Here is a 23,674-nt window from a genome sequence, read left to right as displayed (position 1 = left end):
TAATAGTGCACAGTGGTCTCGTCTTATGGGACGTGTGGATATGAAAAATACATTATTTTAATAAAACACAAAAGTGTGGAAAAAAAGTCTAAGGAATCATTATAAATTGTTCCTGAACCCTCATTATTGCTATGCCTATGGCTAATTACTCCCGAATTGAAATTAAATAGAATTTATAATTTTATATTGAGTCTTGTAATAAAACTGAAAGATTCATTACAAATAATCATTTATGGCTGTTAATTTTAGAAGTAAAATGGACTTACTACTTTTAAGTAGTTTTCTTAAACTAGAAATAAAAGGATTGGAATTTAAAAGCATTCGATGAAGAAGATCTGGGTTTGTAAGAACACGAGACATTTTTCTTGTATTTTCACGTCTACATAAATTAAGATTTTTATTTGAAGATTTTGCAGCTTCTTCCGAAAGTTCCCCCATCGATAGAAGTGCATTTTCAATAACCTTAGATCCATGCACGAGAACTTTGTGCACGGAGGCAGGTAGATAATACCACGGATAATTTTTTACAAGGTCTTTTGCTGTTTCTATAGCGTAATTCTAATATTTTATATAATTAATTTTATAGCTAAAGCCCAAAGCCTGCAAAAGAATACAACATCTCTTGATAAAATCTTTATCCAGACCAGTTATTTCAGCTGAAACATCATAACTTGTAAAAATTTTTCTCGCAGTATTACAATCGTTGATGTCCCACTTCCTCCAATTCTCGGTTTATCTATAATTAAGCCCAACTTTTCCCTAAAATCTTTTTGAATCCGCGATTTTCTCTCTACAAGAAATACCTTTTCATTTTGCAATCTAGCTTGCCGCTTTTTAAAATCTAGCTTGTATGATAGGTGTATAAAATATTCAAAAAACCTAATCCATGAGGGGAGATAAACCAAAACGAAAATTGTGGGTATCGACAGTTTTGCTTAAACATTCCTCAATATCGTTCATTGCAAATGTAACACCTACTTTACAAAGTTTCCGCTAGGGAGCAACATACTTTACCGTCAACCATTGTCAATTGTAAATAATGTTCTACTTTTTCTTCACGCCATATTTAAAGATTGTTGGCTTCAAATTTTTAATTTTGTCTTCAAAATACGCTTCTTCTTGCAAAGAGAGTTCTTTCTTCATTCTTCAAACTCTTTCGAAAATCTTTTTGGCTTGCTTGTTGGCGGCTCTTGATCGTCGGGGACCTGCTGGATTTCTGCCTACTTCATCCGGCAGAATAAGTTGGGCAAGCGGAAGTTCACAAATTTCTGTCATGTTAAGCCATCCCTGGTGCTTAGCTACTAATTTTGATCTAGAACTAAAAGTTTGCCTCCAATACTCACTGAACTTCCTACCGTGTCTCCGATTTTCCCAGTTGGTAGTCTCGATCTCTTTATTGGGCAAAGGAACTGTCAACTCGGCTAAGATTTCAGATTTTTTCCGAATTTTTGTCTGCTTTCTTGGATAACGAAGTATTAAAAAGGTACATCCTCGTGAACGTGCATTTGACTATTTGGTCTGCAACAAAAGAAAAAAAATAACCCTACGTTTTTTTTGTGTACATTTTCTTTTATTTATTTTTTTTAGTGCCTCGGGATACACAGTGGCATTGTAGTCCCTAGATATATAATACACTATAACAAAAACAATGATATAAATAATTATTTTAATAAAACGTTACGTTGATATTGCTATTGGAAAATACGCGCATTTAAATCTAATCATGAAGGGATAAGAATATAACTGTTTTTGACATATCCGGCGACTTATGGCGACATTGCATATATATAACACTTGCGAGTTATCGAGAGGTAAAGCATTTGGAAGTTTACATGTATTAACGTTAAAAAAAAAACTAAAAAAGGAGCAATGGTGTTCCATAATATATATATATATATATATATATATATATATATATATATATATATATATATATATATATATATATATATATATATATATATATATATATATATATATATATATATATATATATATATATATATATATATATATATATATATATATATATATATATATATTCACGTATTGATTCACGGATGGAAAAATGTGATGACACTATATTCCGGGATATCATCCGTTCGCTCGTTGAACTCCGACTGGAATCCTGCATCCGACTGGAATCCTGCAAATCTTGCATCCGACTGGAATCCTGCAGACGTTTCGCCAAAATCTCACTTGGCATCTTCAATGCTCGCGTTCCGAAAACACTTCGAACACTGGGAGGTTATCGGCGGTGCGTGCGGTATTTATACTCTGCGCCGGAGATGGTAACGGTGCTGCTTATGCGTGGGGGGAGGTGGCTCCGCCCCCTGAATTGTCGCGTTGTTAATTTCGCCCGATCGTAGTTGCGATGTTCCCGTTGGCTGCTGCGCATCGCTCTGCTGTTTGATTATCGTTCTCCACGTGTTGGATAAATGCAGAGCGTCGTCTCTCGTATTGAGGTGTCCGGACTTTTCTATTTCGATGGCCTCTCGTATAATCCTAGTCCTAAAATCAGGAATATTAGCTATTTGTTTGCAAGTGCCGAAATCAATTTTATGGCCTGTCTGATGTTGGTGCTGAAACAAAGCAGATGTTGTTTGTTTGTTTCTTATGGCTAAACGATGTTCCTCGAGCCTGGCTGAAATCCTTCTGTTGGTCTGTCCCACATACGTCAGGCTGCACGATCCGCATGCTACACTGTATACTCCTTGGTTTTCCAGAGTAATTTTTTGTTTTGGGTTTCTTAGTATTGCTCCGATGGTATGGTCAGGTTTGTATGCCGTTGAGATGTCGTTTTTCCGTAATATTCGGCCGATTTTGTCAGTAACCCCCTTGATGTATGGCAGGACAGCGATCGATCTTCGTTGGGTCTCGTCCTGCACTCTCTGCTGCGGCTGTTGTTGTTTACTGATTGCCTTGCTGATGGTGCGCCTTTGGTATCCGTTTTGTCGAAGACAGGTACTAATTTTCTTCAGTTCTTTATCTCTGTTCCTCTCGTTTGTGAGCCTGAAGGACCGAGCAATTAATGTATTTGCCACTGCCTGTATCTGTGATGGGTGGTGATGAGATTTAGCGTTCAGATATCTATTAGTGTGTGTTGGTTTTCTATAGACAGTGTGTTCCAAGTGTCCATCTTCGGTCCTTGTGATGAGCACATCTAAAAAGGGCAGAGGATAACAGTCTGCCCTTTTTAGATGTGCTCATCACAAGGACCGAAGATGGACACTTGGAACACACTGTCTATAGAAAACCAACACACACTAATAGATATCTGAACGCTAAATCTCATCACCACCCATCACAGATACAGGCAGTGGCAAATACATTAATTGCTCGGTCCTTCAGGCTCACAAACGAGAGGAACAGAGATAAAGAACTGAAGAAAATTAGTACCTGTCTTCGACAAAACGGATACCAAAGGCGCACCATCAGCAAGGCAATCAGTAAACAACAACAGCCGCAGCAGAGAGTGCAGGACGAGACCCAACGAAGATCGATCGCTGTCCTGCCATACATCAAGGGGGTTACTGACAAAATCGGCCGAATATTACGGAAAAACGACATCTCAACGGCATACAAACCTGACCATACCATCGGAGCAATACTAAGAAACCCAAAACAAAAAATTACTCTGGAAAACCAAGGAGTATACAGTGTAGCATGCGGATCGTGCAGCCTGACGTATGTGGGACAGACCAACAGAAGGATTTCAGCCAGGCTCGAGGAACATCGTTTAGCCATAAGAAACAAACAAACAACATCTGCTTTGTTTCAGCACCAACATCAGACAGGCCATAAAATTGATTTCGGCACTTGCAAACAAATAGCTAATATTCCTGATTTTAGGACTAGGATTATACGAGAGGCCATCGAAATAGAAAAGTCCGGACACCTCAATACGAGAGACGACGCTCTGCATTTATCCAACACGTGGAGAACGATAATCAAACAGCAGAGCGATGCGCAGCAGCCAACGGGAACATCGCAACTACGATCGGGCGAAATTAACAACGCGACAATTCAGGGGGCGGAGCCACCTCCCCCCACGCATAAGCAGCACCGTTACCATCTCCGGCGCAGAGTATAAATACCGCACGCACCGCCGATAACCTCCCAGTGTTCGAAGTGTTTTCGGAACGCGAGCATTGAAGATGCCAAGTGAGATTTTGGCGAAACGTCTGCAGGATTCCAGTCGGATGCAAGATTTGCAGGATTCCAGTCGGATGCAGGATTCCAGTCGGAGTTCAACGAGCGAACGGATGATATCCCGGAATATAGTGTCATCATATATATATATATATATATATATATATATATATATATATATATATATATATATATATATATATATATACATAAAAACAGCAATATCCATTATGAAACCACTTGTGTTCACAGTTTTTAGCGCGAAACGATATAAATCTAGGTGCCAACACACACGAAAACGTTCACTGACCTCCGTAATACAAAAGGTGCACAAATACGTTTGACGAACGAAATCTTAGTGAGGGACTAGTTAATCCCGGATTTTCTTTTATAATAATCATAATTAGACATTTCTGAGAAACTTAACGAGTTTTTAGGACAAAATAAAATGATGACCTTTTTGGGTACATGACCGCAGGCGGGACCACAGCGTCGTGGCAATTTATTTTAATTTAACCGTAATCATTGTACTATGAATTAGTCCTTATAAATTTGTTAGAACCAGGGATAATGAAGTCTAAGCGGCTACGGACACTGACAGGGAGTGAAAGAAAGTGTACGAATGAGCTGGGATCTTAACTTTTTAATGTTTGGTTTTACCAAGGTCAGAACTCACCCTGTTTACCATGCATAGGACTATGCATAATTTAACGTTAACTGAATTGTCATAACCCATATTCAAATATGTGGATTTCAATTTTGACTATTAATCTAAGCAGATCTTCCTCATTTTCGAAAGGTTATTATTTGTTTATGCAAAAATTGGTCCAACTCTTTCAACCACAGTCCTTCACAGCATTTTCACATAAAAGGGTAATTTTTTTATTATAACTCCACATTTGTGGTGTATAAAAATGGCACGCTATCAGTCAGTGCTACATTTATTTATTAAAACACAGTTAATCACTTTCGTAATTATCACGAGTAACTTATCATGAATCACAGTCACCTAGTTAAAAAAAAACAGCAAATGATATACCCTAAACAGAAAAATTGAAAATAATTTTTTTTATTTTTTTTTACGCTCTGTCAATATAAACGTGCACGTAAAAAAAAGAAAGAAAAGCATTTCCTCTAAAATTTGCGTTAAAATAGATATTAGAGTTGTGTCAATCGGTCACTTTGGCTTCATAGTATCGAACCACCGAATCCCGCTTGTTACTTTCGAAAATCGATGAAATCGATTTTTTGAAAGTATCTACGCTTGGATAAAAAATGTATATCTCGGTAATGATAGATCCTATGCGATCGCCGTTGGTACAGAAATCCCCGTCGAAAAAAATTTTTTTTTTGTCTGTCCGTTCTCCGTTCTAATTTCTCGTCTTTTTGTTTCTCCCGAATAACTTTCGAACCGTTGGAGCTACCAAATAAAAATTTGCCTTCTTTTTAACCCTCCACGAGACACATAAGCTTATAGGAAATGGTCCTGATCCGACGGCGGTATCCATCTTTATTTCGCGATTGTCGACTGTTTTTTGGATATTGCTATGAAACACGGGAAGTATTTAAAAAAAAAAAGTCGCGTGTGCAAGGGTCTATAAAGAAGACCATTTTTCAATAACCGATTACCAGACGGAAAATATTCTTGAACTAGAAGACGCAGAGGATATGGCTCCATAAACTTTTATTCTTGACAATTTTTCAAAAATATACAGAGTGCTCCTCAAATTCAAAAAAACTGAAAAATGGGTCCCCCTATTATTGAAAATTGGCAATAATTTCAAATTTGTGTTTTAGATGTCAGTTTCTTTTACATGACGATATAGCCGATATAGACAGCTAACACTTTTGTGTTTAAGGTTTTCAAGTATTGTACAGGGTGTGACATATTAAAAAACATAATAAGTGCCCCAAATTTGCGGCTACTGACTTCAGACTTGGGAGAGAAGTAAAAGTCTGAACTCGCATTTAGACTCTTTAAATTGGGAGCACTAAAACTACGCGAAGTATTTTTCTTTAATTTGTGATTTTTTTTGTTATTCTGGCATCCAGAAAAACATCTTTTTCTCCAAAACCATTAAGCCGATCGGAAAAATTTTACAACCGTAATACGTGAGAGCTATAACTTTTGTTTCACGCATTTTTTCGATTATAGACAAGCTGTCTTAGTTATGGATAAAAATCTAAAAGACCCTAAAAATTGCTCTTTTAGAGAGTAAATTATTAACCGTAAATCAAAATTGATACAAAAAATGGCGAAACAGTGTTATAGGCCATAGGCTACAATTTTTGTATTTACGGTGTTCGTTTATCACATAAGCATATTTGAAAAAATCCAAATGAAATTCACCATTTCTCGTCTTCATGCGTGGTTTCAGAAAACAAGTACTTTTTTGAAAACCATTAACTCCATTGGAAAAATTCGGATGCCGGGAAACTAAGGAGATTTAGAGCTATAACCTCTATTTCGAACATTGTTTTAATTATATATAGGTTATGTCGTTTGTGGGCAAAAAATTCTAATAGATCCTAGAAATTTTGTTGTTTGTGGGTGAATTATTGGCAATAAATGAAAAACTTTTTTGATGTGAACAGTACCGTAAACTGTGTTCAGAGACAATTACCAGTACAAATTTCAATATTTACCGAAGTTTGCCTTAACTTTGAAATTCGACGAGATGTGAAAGACACTTTACACAGGGTGTATTCGCAGTCAAATTATATCGATTTTGCGTTTCATAATGGTCTGCAGAAGCATGATAAAAAAACAATGCGTCCCTCTAGGACAAGAATCCGCGAAGCGCCTTTTTAAAATAAAAACTTGTCCCGTCCAGCGACGATTTTTCGAAAGTAATCTTGCTCGTAACGATTCGATCCCCACTTCGCAATGACCGATCTGAAGTGACACGGCTACCGAATACAGGACGACCGATCGACCTAAACAAATCGAAATCGCTTTGCTGAATATTGTTGAACGGTTTAGGTTTAGGATTTAAATGTATGACAAAAACCATGGAAAAGGAATAGGAATTTTGTCATCGATATTGATTACATACACACCAAAATTTCAAAGGGATTATAATTATTTACGCAGCACTTGTAAATGTTTGTGCCGTCTTGGTATAAAGTATAAATTGTATTTATTAATTCCACGGGTTCATTAAACCCAACCCATTTCCAAAACGGGCGCATCGCAAGCCTTGTCGGGAAATTCGGATAAATCCACCCCTCCCGAGCTTCAGGGCTGGAGGTCTTTAAGGCACCCCCAGTTCCTCGACATATCCCTTTAATGGGTCACTTGAATTGTACCTTCCCCCTTCGGGTAAGCGGACAATGCAGGCTTCAGCGACATCCAGTTCATTTCTGAAATCATTCGGAATAATGAACCGTGGGGCCCAATCTCTAATGGACAATATTGCAAGCGATTCTTGACGTATATATCGGGCGCAGAAGGTTTAGAGTCGGTGAGATCTACTTGCTCCAAGCTAACGGTTCATTCGTTTTGCTTTCTCTATCTTTTCGGCAAGCAAGTTGTTATGGCTTCTTTATACGAGATGGCACGCGTTGTACTTAAAAGGCACATTTTGTTGAAATAAACACCGCGGTCCACGCCTTTATTGATGAAATTTGTTTTAGGTAAAAACTGTCTCAATAATTCTCATTACGTGAGTGCGAACACCCTGTATCCGGTCCAAATCGATCTGGAACCAAATTATCTATGGTTGATATTATATTTTTAGGTGCCTTTGACAAGTTTAGAGGTAATTTATAACTTTACGCTTGCTTGTTATTTTGCGCCAATTGTGTTTATTCAATTACTTTTAATTTAAAATAACATCGCAAGAAATATTAATTAAATATCAAACAAGAGCAAGGTTATAAATTCCTTTTAAAAACGAAATATGTCAAAAGCACTTAAAATTATGATCTTACCGCCTAGACATTTCGCGTCGGGATGGATTTGGTCCAGATACAGTTCACCAGTTACACCAGTTACACCAGTTTTAAGTTATTGCAAACAATAACTTATTTATTTTTTAATATTGTTGAATACTGTTTTAATCAGCTATATTACAAGAAACTGGTCCAAAATATTTGACTATTGCTGTTTGGGTTTATATTCTTAAGTTTGTTTTTGAAGAACAGGTGGTTCATATTTCTTTTTGCAATTCTGTAAAATAAATAAAAATTAAAGTAACGCGTTTAATTTAATACTAATTTAACTAAAAATTTGAAACCGTATCCAAATATAGGGAACCTATATTGGAAGGTTTTAAAAATAGAGTGAAAAAGTAAGGCGCATTTCAAACACTACCAGAACTATGTGACGCATTTGAACATGAAATTTAGCGCAAGCTGGAAAATTTAAGAACATATCTGAATCAGGAGTGGTTAAAAATCCAAAAGAAGCAGAGGGAGGGGATAAACGAACTGTATAAAAGCACTTGGGAATTCCATGATTTTTTAAATTTATATTAGCTGCAAACGCTAATAGCTCTACACAAGATGACCGCTGAATCCATTCCCTTGGCCTAATTTTTTTTACGGTTTTGCGTTGGATTTTACCCATTTTTTCTGTGATTCAATTATAAATTTGACAATTTTCTCTCTTACCATGAAATACAACACCAACCACAACATACAACACAACTAACCTAAACGGTGACATCTATATTCCGCGAGTAATCAAAACCAACATTCAAGCTCGTTCCTCGCAAAGCGGCAGGTGGATAAGATCAAAACCATTTTCTCCTTTTACAAATTTGTTATCTGGCGTTAGATGGCGCGAGTAATGGTAATAAAGTATTCTGAAGAAAGACAATACATTTTGCTTTGTTAGAGATGAAGAAAATAAAAGCTAAAGGGAGCCTGTGATATGACGATTAAACGCTAGATGGCGCTGAATTTGAAAACTTTAACGTTATGAGGTATTTACTAGGTATTTGAGGTATTGCCTTAGGGGTTACGAAATTTCATGTGATTATTTGAATAACTTTAAATCTGTAATTTTGAAATTTGCGAACCATTTATTAAAGCCAAACTTGCAGACAGGATTTTTTTGCAAATTATACCTTCAGATATGAAAAAGTTAATCAATACAAAAGTTTTCCTAATTCCGTTATTTAGCAACCAGTGGCTCGGAGCATATAAAAATAACTTATATTTGGTTAGTTTTAAGCTCAAAGCTTATTAGCGTCTGCAACGTATCAAGGAATTTAATATTAGCTTGCATCTCAAATGAGCTGTATCTTGAGGATATCTGAACTATTAGACAGATATACATTTTTAACCAGTGAACACGATATAAGCTAGAATGAGCCCGGTAATGCAGCCGATACTGATTTTGTGAAGCAAATTTTATTTACAGAGAGACAAGGGTAGTAATGGGTGTCTTAGTTATACTGTGCTAATAACATATTGTTTTATATTGCTTCTTCATGTTTCTGCTTGGTTGTTTTTTTTGGGGTTAAATCATCGAGGATACTTCGTGGAATTATAGATGAACTATTTTTTTTTACTATTGCCGTCGACAGCAACTTTTTATATGCTATTTACAAAACTTCTGACGATGAAACAGTTTCAGTTAAGCTCTGAAGAAGTCAACAGAATGATTCGCGAAACAACAGCGAGTAAATAGTATTTCAGTAGCCTGTGGAAGTTGCTTTGAAAAATTAACATTTATATGTAGAATATTTGTACTTATAAATTGAGGTTAGTGTTTTTATAATTCCTTAAATCATTGTATGAAAAAAGTTCCCATAAATGAAGGTCCGGTCAAGCATTTTTTTCAAGATGCAAAGTTTTTCTTTAAATAATGTTTTTTAAATAAATTCTTACGGATTTGGTGAAATTTGGCAGAAAACTAAATAAAAATAATAATATATTATGCAACAAGTGCGGTAAATAGCATTTGACTCACGAGTTTATTTGACAGGAGCGGAGCGAGTTTTTAATAAACGAGTGAGTTAAAAAGTTTACCGGACGTGTTGCATACTATACTTTTTCTACGACCGTTAGTTTTTGGGTACATTTTCGCAAAACAACACAAATACATTCACCGACATGGTCATCAGAATTGAATAACGTCAAAATTCAAAGCGTGGGAAATATCTCTGAAAACATCCGTGCGGTAAAATCCCGGAAATGTCCGAAGTGGTTCGGATTTGTGGGAAACGAAACTGACGTGGTAAAGTGACGCTTCCCGCACGCTAGATCGCTGCGTAATTAGGTATTTTACAGGCGGGAGTAGAAAAAAATATTTTCCACACTTCCCTGAGATACAGCGGCTAAAACTACTACTACTAAGTGGCTCGGATCCGCGGCAAACGAAACTGACGTGGTAAAATGACAGCTTACGTACGCTAGACCGTTGTAGTATTAAGTATTTCACAGAAGGGAGTAGAAAAAACTATTGTATCGCCTGTCCATTTATCATAATATTTTTCCATATTCTAATATTTGCGAATAATTCGACTAAAAAATACTTAATATTTATCATACAAAAAATTTACAAAAAAGTGACTACCTCTTAGCTGGGATGCGGGAATCCAAGCTTCTCATGGACTGCCGAACACTGTCAAAAATATCAGGGTCGTTTCTAATTGAGTTGCACTCAGGCATTAATTCGATTTCTTAGGTGGCCCCATGGGAAAAAATCCAGAGCGTTCAAAATCCGGGGATTTCCGTCTCTTAGTGTCAAAAACTTTCGAGCCAAGTGACTGAAGGCGTTTGTTCCAGTCACCCTCAAGTGATCTTCAAATAGTGCATATGGATTTTCATCACCCCATAAATGGTTATTATGAAAATTTCTTATCTCATTTTTTGAAAAACTCGCTTCATGGGTAAACATTTTCGTTTTTTGTAAAGGTGATATTTGTAGAAACGCAAAATTTTATGGACTGTTAGGTGATATCCCTCATTCTATGTTGGGTGGAATAAATCACTTTAAATGAATGAATAACTTTTAGGTACTTACTGGTAAAATCGATTCACAACTACTCACTACATCAAACATAAAAATTAAAAATATAAAGAAAAAGAGTTGCTTAAAAAATCACAAAAAAAAGCTCAAAAATAAAAGAACAAAAAAAAACACCTACATGTTAATAAATTCTTACTTTTTTTTTAATTTTGGACCAAATTTTTATTATCTGCGACTATTGTAGTATGTAGGTAGCTAGTGGGATTTATGCTACTAATACAAGTCAAACAATAATTCAAGATATTTGAAAAATCTTAACAGAATTGTTAGTGCCTTTTCAAAACCTTTGCCAGTTAACCCTCATTTTCTATTTTAATGTTGAGATAAAAATAACCAAAAAAATATTTAAGAATTTAACCCCCTCAAGAAAAATATCAAATTTGTCAAATTATGAGTATGTTTTTCTAAATAAATCGACGTGTTTCAGGATTCAAAAATGTTGAAAATTTGGTCCATGCTAATTATCATCTATCTAATTACATTTTAAAATTTTAATGTGTTCATAAGGATATAACAATTACCCAATTATTGGCGTCCCAATCTAAATTGCAAAATATCCCCTTGCAAACATAATTGTCGTGATTCAGCGATTTTTATTATTTTTTTATACACTTTTCTAGAAAATCAAGGTGGATGATCCTTCTATAATTTATACCCTCCAAGTCACTGACTCAACCCGATATCAAGTTAAACCAGTTATTCAAATGGATGAAGGTGCAAAAACTAACCAAACCTGTCACAATATTTAAATTTCGCGTTTGACTCGGAATTAACTATTTTTGGTTAGTTTTGGTAAGCACCTGCTGCTTTCTTAATTAATTATCGTTGACGCAGTATTTCGGCGACAGTTACATATTGAGAGATCATTCATTCCAGCCATGATAACGTTCGGTGGAATAAGTATGCTCTGTATTAATTTTCTTCAGTTCGTCATCTCTATTCTTCTCGTTTGTGAACCTAAAGGACCGAGCAGTTAATGTATCTGCCACTGCTTGTACCTGTGATGGGTGGTGATCAGGCTTAGCGTTCAGATATCTATTGGTATATGTTGGTTTTCTATAGTAAGTATCCATCTTGGGTGCTTGTGATGGATAAATGGAATTCAGCTGTTCTAGGAATTTCAGAAGCTCCTTCTTGCCAAAAGGCCATACAACAAATACGACATCAACGTATCTTCATGGCTTCAGATTTGCCGTCCCTATTGCTTTCTTTTCTAAAGTAAATCATGAAGAGGTTGGCAATCACAGGCGAGAGAGATGATCCTATTGCTGCGCCATCTACTTGTCGGTATATTTTCGCTGTGTACATAAAGTAAGCATTTTTCAGGCAGTGTCTTGACAGACAGACCGACAGATTATAAAAAACCATTGCAATTATACAAAAGTTTCCGTATTTTTTTCCACCATCGAATATAATTGGGACACCCTGTTTATGGGCGCAAATCTAAAGCTTCCATGAAAAATTGATTTGCCTGCGTCGCGTTTACCCGAAAATAGTTTCCCACGCATCAATCCCATATCAATAACTGATGAACCATAAATATACATTAACACAGACTAAAAACACGGCGCAGAGCGTGTAAAATTATGCAATCCCCGTGAGAGAGTATCGCATTAACCGTCACGTGTATACCGAGCTGATGTCGCCCGTTTTTGCGATGGCGGATAATTGCGTAAGGGGAAATTGTTTAATTATTCTGCGATTCCGGCAAAAACTAATAACAGATTTTCTTCATTTATCGTTTAGAACGTGCAAGTGGTAGATTTATTTTTCAGTTTGGTATTAATTGCCTATAAGTTGCTCTGAGGAAAATCGTTGATTTTTGCCGAGTTGGAAAAGTAAATCCAAGTTTAAGCATAGGATATTAAAACAGAATTCGGAAAGCCAGAGCAAAGGCATCGTTTCGAAGACAACTTAGGACAGATACGGACTGAGCCTATCTATATTATTTTGAACAAATGATTGAAAAACGCATATCGCTTGTAGTTATCAATTACTATTCTTCACTTAGAGTATATTTTAATAGACTTTTTAAAATATTTACTAACAAATTGCTTGATTCGCCAAATGTGTCATAACGTTGTTGGACTTTATTCTAATGAAATTGTTATAACAAAAACTGTAAACATTTAACACTAAAAGTTCGGGATAGTTGTGCTGGCAAATGCTAGGTTATTATTAGGTTATGTACAGATAAACAAGACTTTTAAGAATTCTTCTATTGCAGACAAACATTCAGTTATACTTTATTAAGTTGTTTACACAAGCTGCCGCAAAGTTACTACTAATTTTATTTAAAAAATTTTCTACCATCTCAATGTAGCTTGCAGAGGACCAAAGAATGATATTATTAACGTTTTCTCTGACTAAAATGACTTGAAGTTTCCTAAGACTTAACTTTTGTACGATATAATCACTGTTCTTAAATCACAAAAAATACTTCCAGTTCGTTTGTGACAGACGCGGATTCAAGAACGATGTTGTCAATACTAATTTAATTGGAGATTTCAAATATTAAATAACATTATTGCATTTGCTTATAATAACCGTGACCATCCGATATACATTCTGTTTTTTGTTGTAACGACTCACATTCATTTAGATTTCTTATTTTTCTGAATACTTTCATGCCATCTGCAAAAGAAAAACTTTTGAACTCAGTATACAATCGACAATATCATTTATAAATAACACAAACAAGAAATCTTTTAAAGTTTTTTTTATAGATAATTAATACAGCGGTTATCAAGATAACATTTTAGAAGATCTTTTCTTAATGAGACTTGTTTCATCTTGGTAATTACAATATCGAATATACAAACTCGATCAAAAGCTTTGGCAGAATTGGTAAATTAATTAATCAATTAGATTGAATTTAATTATTTAATTTTTAAAAATTTAAGTAATTTCATTTTTTTAATTAATTTATTTTAGGTTAAAAATCTTGTAAACGTCTACTTTTAAGGCGATGTTAGACTTCTTGTGGCGTTTCTTTCTTCCACACATTTGGGGGGTTTTAAAATAGGCATAATTTTCATTTTTTGGTATTGTTATTAATTATTATAATGTATTAATAGTATTATTGAGGGAATAGGATACTAAGAGTATTTTTCTCCTACCTCGGAGAGGGTATTTTGAGGTGTCAGTTTTGATGGTCACGTCATATGTCACTCACTGAAGGTATTCGTGATGTTTTACAAAATTGTACCCAAAAGCAATTATAAGTCGTCGAAAATGTGTAGTATGCAACATGTTGCATAACTTCAACTGCACTCCTTTTGCTAGTGCGAAACTCCTCACTAAGATGGAACTTATCAAACTTATTGCATAATTTGCTAGTGTGCGGGAAGCGTCACTTTACCACGTCAGTTTCGTTTTCCACGGATCCGAGCCACTTCGGCCATTTCCGGGATTTTACCGCACGGGTTTGGGAGCAATTGGATATTTTCGGAGATTTTACGTCACGAAAAAAAAAATGGTGTGCAATCAGACAATTTAAATACTACGTGCTATAAGTTACAATTGAAGTCTAGTGCACTAGTCGGTAAGTAAAGTGACATTAACAATTTAATTTTCCCTCAGAAATTTTACATACCGTTCGTATGAACTTTAGTGGTTTCTACAATTTTTATATTAAAATTTTGCCAAGACCAATTGTACCATTTTCAAATATCAATGTCTCATAAGTACATACAAAACAAAATTGAAGGTTAGGACCTACTTTTTTTTTGCTTATACGATCTTAAAAATTGAATCCCGTTAAAAGCTGTATCCTTGGGTGATTTTTCTTATAATTACAGTCTTTTCCTTTAATTAAAGTATTTCAATCAATTGTAAAAATTAAATAAACAATATACCGTTTTAAAATCGTGTTTATTCCTTTGTTTATATGGCATATCTAATAATACATCTCTCTCTGTCTAACTTGCATAGTTAAAAAGAGACACCAATAGCAGAACCTATCGGAAATATTTTGTTTGAGTGGTACGAAATGTAGTAATCCGATAATCTGTTTTTAATTTGTTAAATTGTGATTTTTTAAATTTAATATACTATTATTACTACAAAATAACAAAAATTGTCAAAATAAATAAGAACTAAAAGTTCAGATTTTCACGAAATTATATATTATGACATGACAATTGTTTCGACAACATCGTGTCTTTATCAAATGTAATATTTACAAACTACCTGCTACCTGCTGCTACCGAAAAATGACCATTAAACCTTAATTAATGTTGTTGCGAGAATTTAAGTTCAATAAAGGAGAGGTATTTAAATTTAATTGAACGTTAAGCAATACATTTGAATGTCTCATTTTGTTAGTCTCCATGGCTTCTAATAAATTTAATTTTCTACTTTTTGTGGCTGTGTGTAAGATATCAAAATTGTCGTCAAAAATGTGTTTTTCTGTTTTTAAGTGTGTAGCATAATTAGAATCTAGACTATTGTTTTTAAACGCTCTTATATGTTCGTTAATGCGTTTCTTGAAGGATCTACTTGTTTGTCCAATATAAATTTTAGGACAAGATCGACATTTCAACTTGTAGACCCCTGATTTTTGGGATTTTGGACATTTCGATTTATTGTTTTTTAAATATTTCCCTATTGTGTTGTTAGTTCTGAAAGCTATTTTTAAACCACATTTTGACAAATGTTTTGAAACTTTTTCACTGGGTTCTCCTATGTATGTAATTGTTTCAAATTGTTCGTGTTCTGTATTTGATTTCGGATAAATAGAGTTTACTGTTGTCTGTATTTGTTTTTTATTTATAATTTTATCTATAATGGTTGCTATTTGTTTATTGATATTAAGTTCTTTGTTGTAATTTTCTGTCGAGAGTGGCGTATTAAGAAGTCTGTGTATAAAAGAGTTAAATTTTGTGTGTATAAGGGTGATTTGAGCTGTTATGTATGACTGTGTCCGTGTGTGAAGGTTTATGATATATTGAAAAATCTAATTTGTTTTGCACTTTCGCAATCGTTAAGTCTAAAAAATTAATAGAGTTATCCTGTTCAATCTCGGTAGTGAATTTTGTACGGTTATGTAATGAGTTATTGTAATTTAAAAAAGAATTCAATTGTCTGTCCGTTCCAACAAAGCAAGCAAAGACATCGTCCACATATCTATACCACCATAAAAAACTTTTACTTAAAGGATGTTCTAGTATGATATTTTCCAAATTATCCATAAAAATCTCGGTTAACAAAGGACTAAGTGGGTTTCCCATAATCAAACCTTCTTTAGAGATATAAATCTGTCCATTAAATTCAAAATAATTTTGGTCTAAAGATTAAGCAATCTAATAAATCTTGTTTCACCAATGGGTTAACCTGTTTCTGAGTTAGGGTAAAATCTACTAAATCTATCACATCCATAGGTGGAATATTGGGAAATAAGTTTTGTCAAAAGACAATAGAGTTGCGTTAGAAGGGATTTTGATATCTTTAATTAATAAGGTTAGTTAATGAGGTTTAATGGTCATTTTTCGGGATATATAGTAGCAGGTAGTTTGTAAATATTACATTTGATAAAGACACGGTGTTGTCGAAACAATTGTCATGTCATAATATATAATTTTGTGAAAATCTGAACTTTTAGTTCTTATTTATTTTGATAAATGGATTTTCATCAAGTAAAAGCCACCTCAGTTCAACAAAAATTGTAAGTATTTTCAGGAGGAAAACAAGAAAACAATTTCAGAAGTCAACTATAGATATTCAATCGCCTCTAATTTCATTCCTAGGTGGCAACCATTTTGTTCCATGTTCGACGTTTCCATGCGTATATCTTAATTCACTAAAAAAGCTTCGTTTCTTGAATTGCAAGCAAAAGAGTTGGCAAACTTTCTATAAAGCCGTTCTTCTTAATACTAATAATAATAATAATAGTTTAACTATGTTTAAGGGACTGAAATAGTTACTTTAAAAATTAAATTGAATTTGTTCAGTAATAAAAATAGAAATAAAATCGGGATACGAAATTCAAATCAGGATAATAAAGCGACTACTTAATTTTGGTTAACTAAATGAGTGTGGCGCTGCAGAACTCTTCAGCTTCCTGGTAGATTATTAATAATATTCGTTCCTTCTTATCAATTTCAATGTTCATCGTTTAAAAAGAAATAATTCCATTTATAGTTTTGTCCATGAAATTTACTTGAACCAGAACTAAACTCCGACCCTGCAACGAAAATTCTAGGATCCGAATTCCATTACATTTTCATTGTTTTCCTAACTCCACGTTTTCGTGAATATTGTCTGCAGGTATTAAAATACTTCTGAGTCTGTTCAAGTAAGACGAGGTGGGACAAACGGTTAGGATTTCCATTTCTCCGAAATGGAAAACAGAGTTATTTCAATGTACTAGTTTTGAGACTAGTTTTACATTATGTTGCGTTTATTTTCTTATTGCAAAAAAGTAAGAGTATCTTTTAAAAAATCTCTTACGCGTTTAATATGCATATAATTTTTAGAATGCGGCATCCAAGGATGGTCTTAAAGATATGGTAAAAATTCCATTGGAATATTAAACATAACATGTGTTACTTTGCCTTCAAACGGAATACATTTCAAACACTAGATATATCAAATAAGTGCGTGTCAAAAATATTTGGAAAAATTGAAAGCGGTTGAACAAAATCACATGATGCAATGAATCAGGAGTTCATTTCAGTTTTATTGAAATTTTGTCCCAGATATTATATTTTCACTGATACTAGATTGTTTAGAGATACGTAATAAATAATATACGGGGTTAGTGAAAAGTACGCTTAAATATATTCAAAACTGTCCAAACTGTCAAAATTCAATACCAGGAGGTTTCTAAACATACAGAATTGAAATTGCTAACAGCAATTTTGTCAGATTTACCACTTTTACGTTACATGTGATAATTTTGTAATTTTAAATGATTTTCTCTATTTATTTTTGTTGCAATGACCATAATTGGAATGTTTTGTGTCTATTGATTACTGAACTAAGGCAACATCGCTTTTTTTGTAAAAAGTACTGGAACGTTTAAATATCAAAATAAATAAGAACTAAAAGTTCAGATTTTCACGAAATTATATATTATGACATAACAATTGTTTCGACAACAGCGTGTCTTTATCAAATTTAAATATTGTATTTGTAATGTAAATATTACATGTTGTGGAAACAATTGTCATGTCAATATATATAATTTCGTGAAAATCTGAACTTTTAGTTCTTATTTATTTTGATAAATGGATTTTCATCAAGTAAAAGCCACCTCAGTTCAACGTTTAAATATCCTCAAAAATTTGCCACTGTCAATGAAAAAATTCTTCACACAAATATTGCAAACTTTAGAAGAAGTGTTGAAAGGAATTATAAATATCATCATAAAATCTGACAAAATTTCTGTTAGCATTTTTTAATTTTGCATGTCCAAAAACTCCAGGCATCGAATTTCCGGTACTTTTTACTAACCCGGTATACAGTTTTGTTGGCATATGTACTTTGTTTCAGTTTCACTGTTACAATTGCTTATTTGAACACGCTAATAATGGAATATTAAGCTTATTTATGTCAAAGACAAATTTGTTTATAAAAAACGTTACCATGGCGGGCCAGTGCCTGCTACCCAGATAAAATGTGATTTCTTTAATTCGCTTTAATTCCAATATTTTGATATTTTGCTTATAACTCGAAAACCAGTGGAAATAGATATACCATAGTTCACCATAATTAACTGCTCATTTACGTGGCAATATAAAATATGGGGTGTTCGTTTTAAAATTCCCACCTAACATGGATTTTTATATCTTGTCGATTGGGCTTTATCTTATGAACGCCCTGTACGCGATAAGTTAATTCTCATACTATATTATGATAAAACAATTCAATAGGGAAACGGCACCAAAAATTCAAGTGTTTAGCTATACGGGTTGCGAAAAAATTATTATTTTATATCTGTTTGTTTGTGGCGAGGTTTCTTAAAAACAACTTTTTATCTCTGAAAACGTTCAAGATAGGCTTGGTAAATTTTACATAAAAAAAGTTCCAGAGGATTTCGCAGAATCTAAAAATGTAATAATAATACGTTGTGAGTACATCTAGCAACACCGCATGGCCAAAAATATTTTACATAGGTAAAGTCTGTTCATAGATATAAGAAAGTGACTAACTGATACGAATTAAGGAAAGACCCGGGCAAGCTGTAAGAATGAAATATGGCCGAACAGGTGCGTACTTTGCTTAGAATTTAATTATTTGGGGTTTTGTTAGGAAAGATACTAAACAATATTTATTTATTTATGTATGTATTAATTTTTAAATCTAAAATAAAATTATAAATTATTTTTATTACCTACTTAAATTACTTAAAATTATTCACATAATATATCAGTATCCCTATCGCTATCATCGCCTGTTCTAAAAACCTATGTGTTGAATACACTTCCATAAGGTAATTCTGCCACATTTAACACCGGTTTCATCTTTTTCACGCATCCTAATTAAGATATCTAATGTAGATACGCTTTGTTCCTCGTACAACTGATAAATTTTACGCCGTATTATATCTTGATCACTTTCATCTACACTGGAGAAAATGTCAGCATCGCTTCTTTTTTTCCTCGTTGAAATGGGATTATTCACAATTTTCCAAACAGTTGATGTTGGAATTTTCGTCAATGTGACCGTTTCTTCTAAAGATGCTTGCTTCCTGGCACCACTTTCAATGAAAGTCAAATAAACATTGTTTATAACTTCCTTAGTCTCAATGGAATAGTGTTTTCAAAATTTTGCGGGAGCATCTCCTGAGATACATTAGACTCGCACATATTTGCATAATAATAATAAAAATGATTACTAATAAACTTAAACTAAGTAGTATACCAAGAATATTAAACACAGGTAGGTATAAAGTTATTTTCTATTACGGACCACAATTTCACCTGAATTTAAATTCCGAAACTTTAGGTAATAATCTTGTTGCATTGTATGTTAATGACCACCCTTGGATAATCCCATTCAAAAGCAATTAGTCACTTTCTTATATTTATGAACAGACCATAGCTCATATTCGATTACATAAGTAGCCAACATTTCAGGTTCTTACGGTAAGCCATTCTCCATAACTGTCTAATTTACTTACCCTGTATAAATATAGGACTGAGTAACGTTTCTTACACTACTCCCGATCTAATTTTTCTAGGGTTACTAACATTATTTCGTTACTAGGTTGTTCTGTTGTTGTTTCAATTTCAGATGAATTAGTGAATGGTTGCAAAAGGTTATTTCAATGTACAACAAAAATTTTTTTTCTGTTATATAATAACATTTGCAAAACAATAAAGTACGTATAACATCCATAACCAATTATTTTTAATACAAATTTTTACCATTTATTTAACACCAATTAGTTTAAGTGATATTTGACAGAGAAAAAAAAATATTGGCCAAGTAAGCAACTTTCACAAAATATATGGGGCAAATAATCTTAAAACTCTTCAAAAAAGCGACAGATTTTTTTTTATAACATCTTCACTTTTTTTAAAGACAATGAGGATAGGCCTTGTTCCTAGCAATAAAAAAGTAACTGCCTAATTTAAGACTCTAATGATAACTAAACTGAAACAGGATGGAATCTTTCATGATCATTTGTCGAAAATCTAGTGAGGGAACTATATCTCAAGGCAAGCACATCCATTTCACTATTTTATCTACGGTTAAAGCAGTAAATATAGCAGGTAGCCGATTACCGCGTGGCAGTTTCAGTTTAATTCGATTTTTATTGGTCCCAAGGGCGTCTGCCGCATATCCTGCATTTGAATATTTTCTGGATTACTACCTTATAAACAGATAGTTTATGCCCCCAAATTACTTTCACCCGAAGCGCCTCTGATTATAAATTTGCCGCCGTCAGGGGTCGTCGAGCTTCTTGCGAATTGGTTGCCATTTCGGTCGAAAAGTTGAATTGCTTTCGTAGAACTTACAGTGCTACTGCGGCGAAAAAAAATAAGGACACTTAGATAATCGAAGAAATGGATATTTCGAACGGTGAGATTATAGGCCGTAATTGCAATATGAAATATATTTATAGCATACATGATACATATCTAACTCCCGTAACCGTGCTTCGCGATGTTGTCAAATTTCGGATAAAATAATATTTTTTCAATTTTACCATAAAGTTGAAGTTCTACCAAACCCACAAAATCCAACACAAATACAAAATAAAAAAAAAATCTGAGATATTAAATTTAAAATTTACGAGGTTAGCGCCAAAATTTCCCGGCCTGACATAGATGCAGCTCCACGATAAAACTTTGTCTTCTTTTAAATATATATATCAGTAGGCTGCGAAAAAAAAAATTAAGTCTTGCGTCAAATAGTTTTTTATTGACAGCATTTTAAACAAGACGTATCCGAAAAAATGTCGCAAATAACGCAAATTGAGTATAGAGCAATCATAAAGTTTTTGACAAAGTACCTAAAATTATTAAAGAAAGGCTGGATGGTGTGTACCGCCAAAGTTCTTCTTCGTATTCTGTAGTGAAAGAATGGGCAAAACGGTTTCGAATGGGGCAAGAGTCCCTTGAAGATGATTTAAGAACTGGTCGACCAGTGGAGGTCATAATGGAAGATATTGTTGCGATTGTGGAAGAGGTGGTATTGGGTGATCGACGTTTAAAGGGCAAGACAAATCTCAGAAATTACTAAGCTTTCTGATACAAGTGTTCGTCAAATCCTGCATGATCATTTAGGTATGCATAAGGCTAGTGCAAGATGGGTTCCTAAAAACCTTTCGGCTATTCAAAAACAACGCCGTATCGAGTGTGCGCGGTCTTTTTTGGAACTCTGTGGGTCGGAACCGAAGCCTGTGATAGAAAACTATTGTGACGGGATATGAAACTCTAGTTCTCCATTATGGACCCTCTATCGAAAAAATAATCAATGGAATGGCGTTGTAAGAGTGAAGCACCTCCAAGAAAATTCAGAGTTGCCAGTCAACAAAAAAGGTGATGGCCACTGGGATTGTGAAGGAATTTTTTAATAGATTTTAAAGAAACTAATACCACTGTCAATGGTAAATATTACGCAACATTATTACATAAATTGCGAGACTGCATACGTGTAAAACGTCGACGAAAACTGAAAACAGGCGTGCGTCTTTTGCACGACTAGGCACCTGTCCATACTGCTGGTGTTGCACAAGTTGCCATTTTAGAGTGTGGGTTCCAACAGATAGATCATCCTCCCTATAGTCCAAATATGACCCCCAGCGACTACTATTTGTTTGGATATTTGAAAAAGGACTTACTGTTTTAGCTCATTTTGCAAACAAACCAACAGAATATTTTTTAAAGGGATTGAGTTGTTAATAAAGAGATGTAATCATTGCATTGAAGTTAAGGGGGATTATATTGAAAAATAATAAAAAAATGTTACTCTACTTTGTTTCTTTCATATTCAGGCCGGGAAATTTTGGCGCTGCCCTCGTAACTGTACAGTCGCATTCTACGTAGAAAATTGCTCTAGATAATATCACATAGAAATTTTAAACATCTGAAAAAGCAAGACAGCGGCAGCTGCATACCAAATTTTCCTCATCTATTTAATTTATTCCCCGATTGCGACTTAACAGTTACAAAAATTATGTCAAATCAAAATAAAAAAAAAACTGTTATTATTGCGAGTTTGGCCCCCTATCAATATTATTTGAAACTGTAGGGGAGATCGGTGACGGTTGCAACAAACATCACAATTTATTTTTTTTTATCCAGTATTTACATTTTGTTTCAATCATTTGTATTCCAGTGAATCCGCTACACATTTGTGAGTTGCACAATCTTTTCAAGTTTTGAAAACCAAAAAGGTATTTTTTAAAAATAATATTAAAGACGCCAGTGACAAGTGTTACAAACGACACTCAAAAAGTGTCAGTTGCAACATAGGTGGGTGCCGGTTGTAACCTAAAAACATTTATAAAAAGCAATGAAAATAAAGATAATTGGATTAGATAAGCTTTAATGACAAAAATAAAAACAGTACAGTTAGACTGGCAAGTAAATAAAAAGGAACATATAACCAAAACAATATTCTTTTAATAGATAGTAGAAAAAACATATCTAAAGAACAACCCAGCAAAGATTGTTGTTAAAAAATAAAACTTAACAAAACTTGTTCTTAAAAAATAAAAGATCTTAATCAGAATACTCTGAATCGACTAGAATGAGCCCATTTCTTACACTGCCTACACTCGCCTCGATGCTTCTTTTGTAGGGTCGAAGACAGACTAGACCACTTTTTGTTTCCTCTTACCTTTGTTTGTTTTCTTCCCCATCACATTTCTTTTAATTCCTTTTGTATTCTTTTTATTTGCCCGATCTTCGAATAGCATCTTTTCAGGTGTATCAGTTAGAATGGAAGTCTTGACCCTATGTCTTCCAGCGCCTTTTGGCTTTGAAGAGTCCGCCTTGGGCAATGGCCTTATGTCTTCAGGTGTAACAATTTTCCTACTTAGTGGCAAAAGATATTCTGTTAATTTTGGTTGAGAATGTGACGTTT

This window comes from Cylas formicarius, unplaced genomic scaffold (assembly GCF_029955315.1).
Source record: "Cylas formicarius isolate icCylForm1 unplaced genomic scaffold, icCylForm1.1 PGA_scaffold_7__23_contigs__length_41026272, whole genome shotgun sequence".
Taxonomy (NCBI): domain Eukaryota; kingdom Metazoa; phylum Arthropoda; class Insecta; order Coleoptera; family Brentidae; genus Cylas; species Cylas formicarius.
This window is presented reverse-complemented; position numbering follows the sequence as displayed.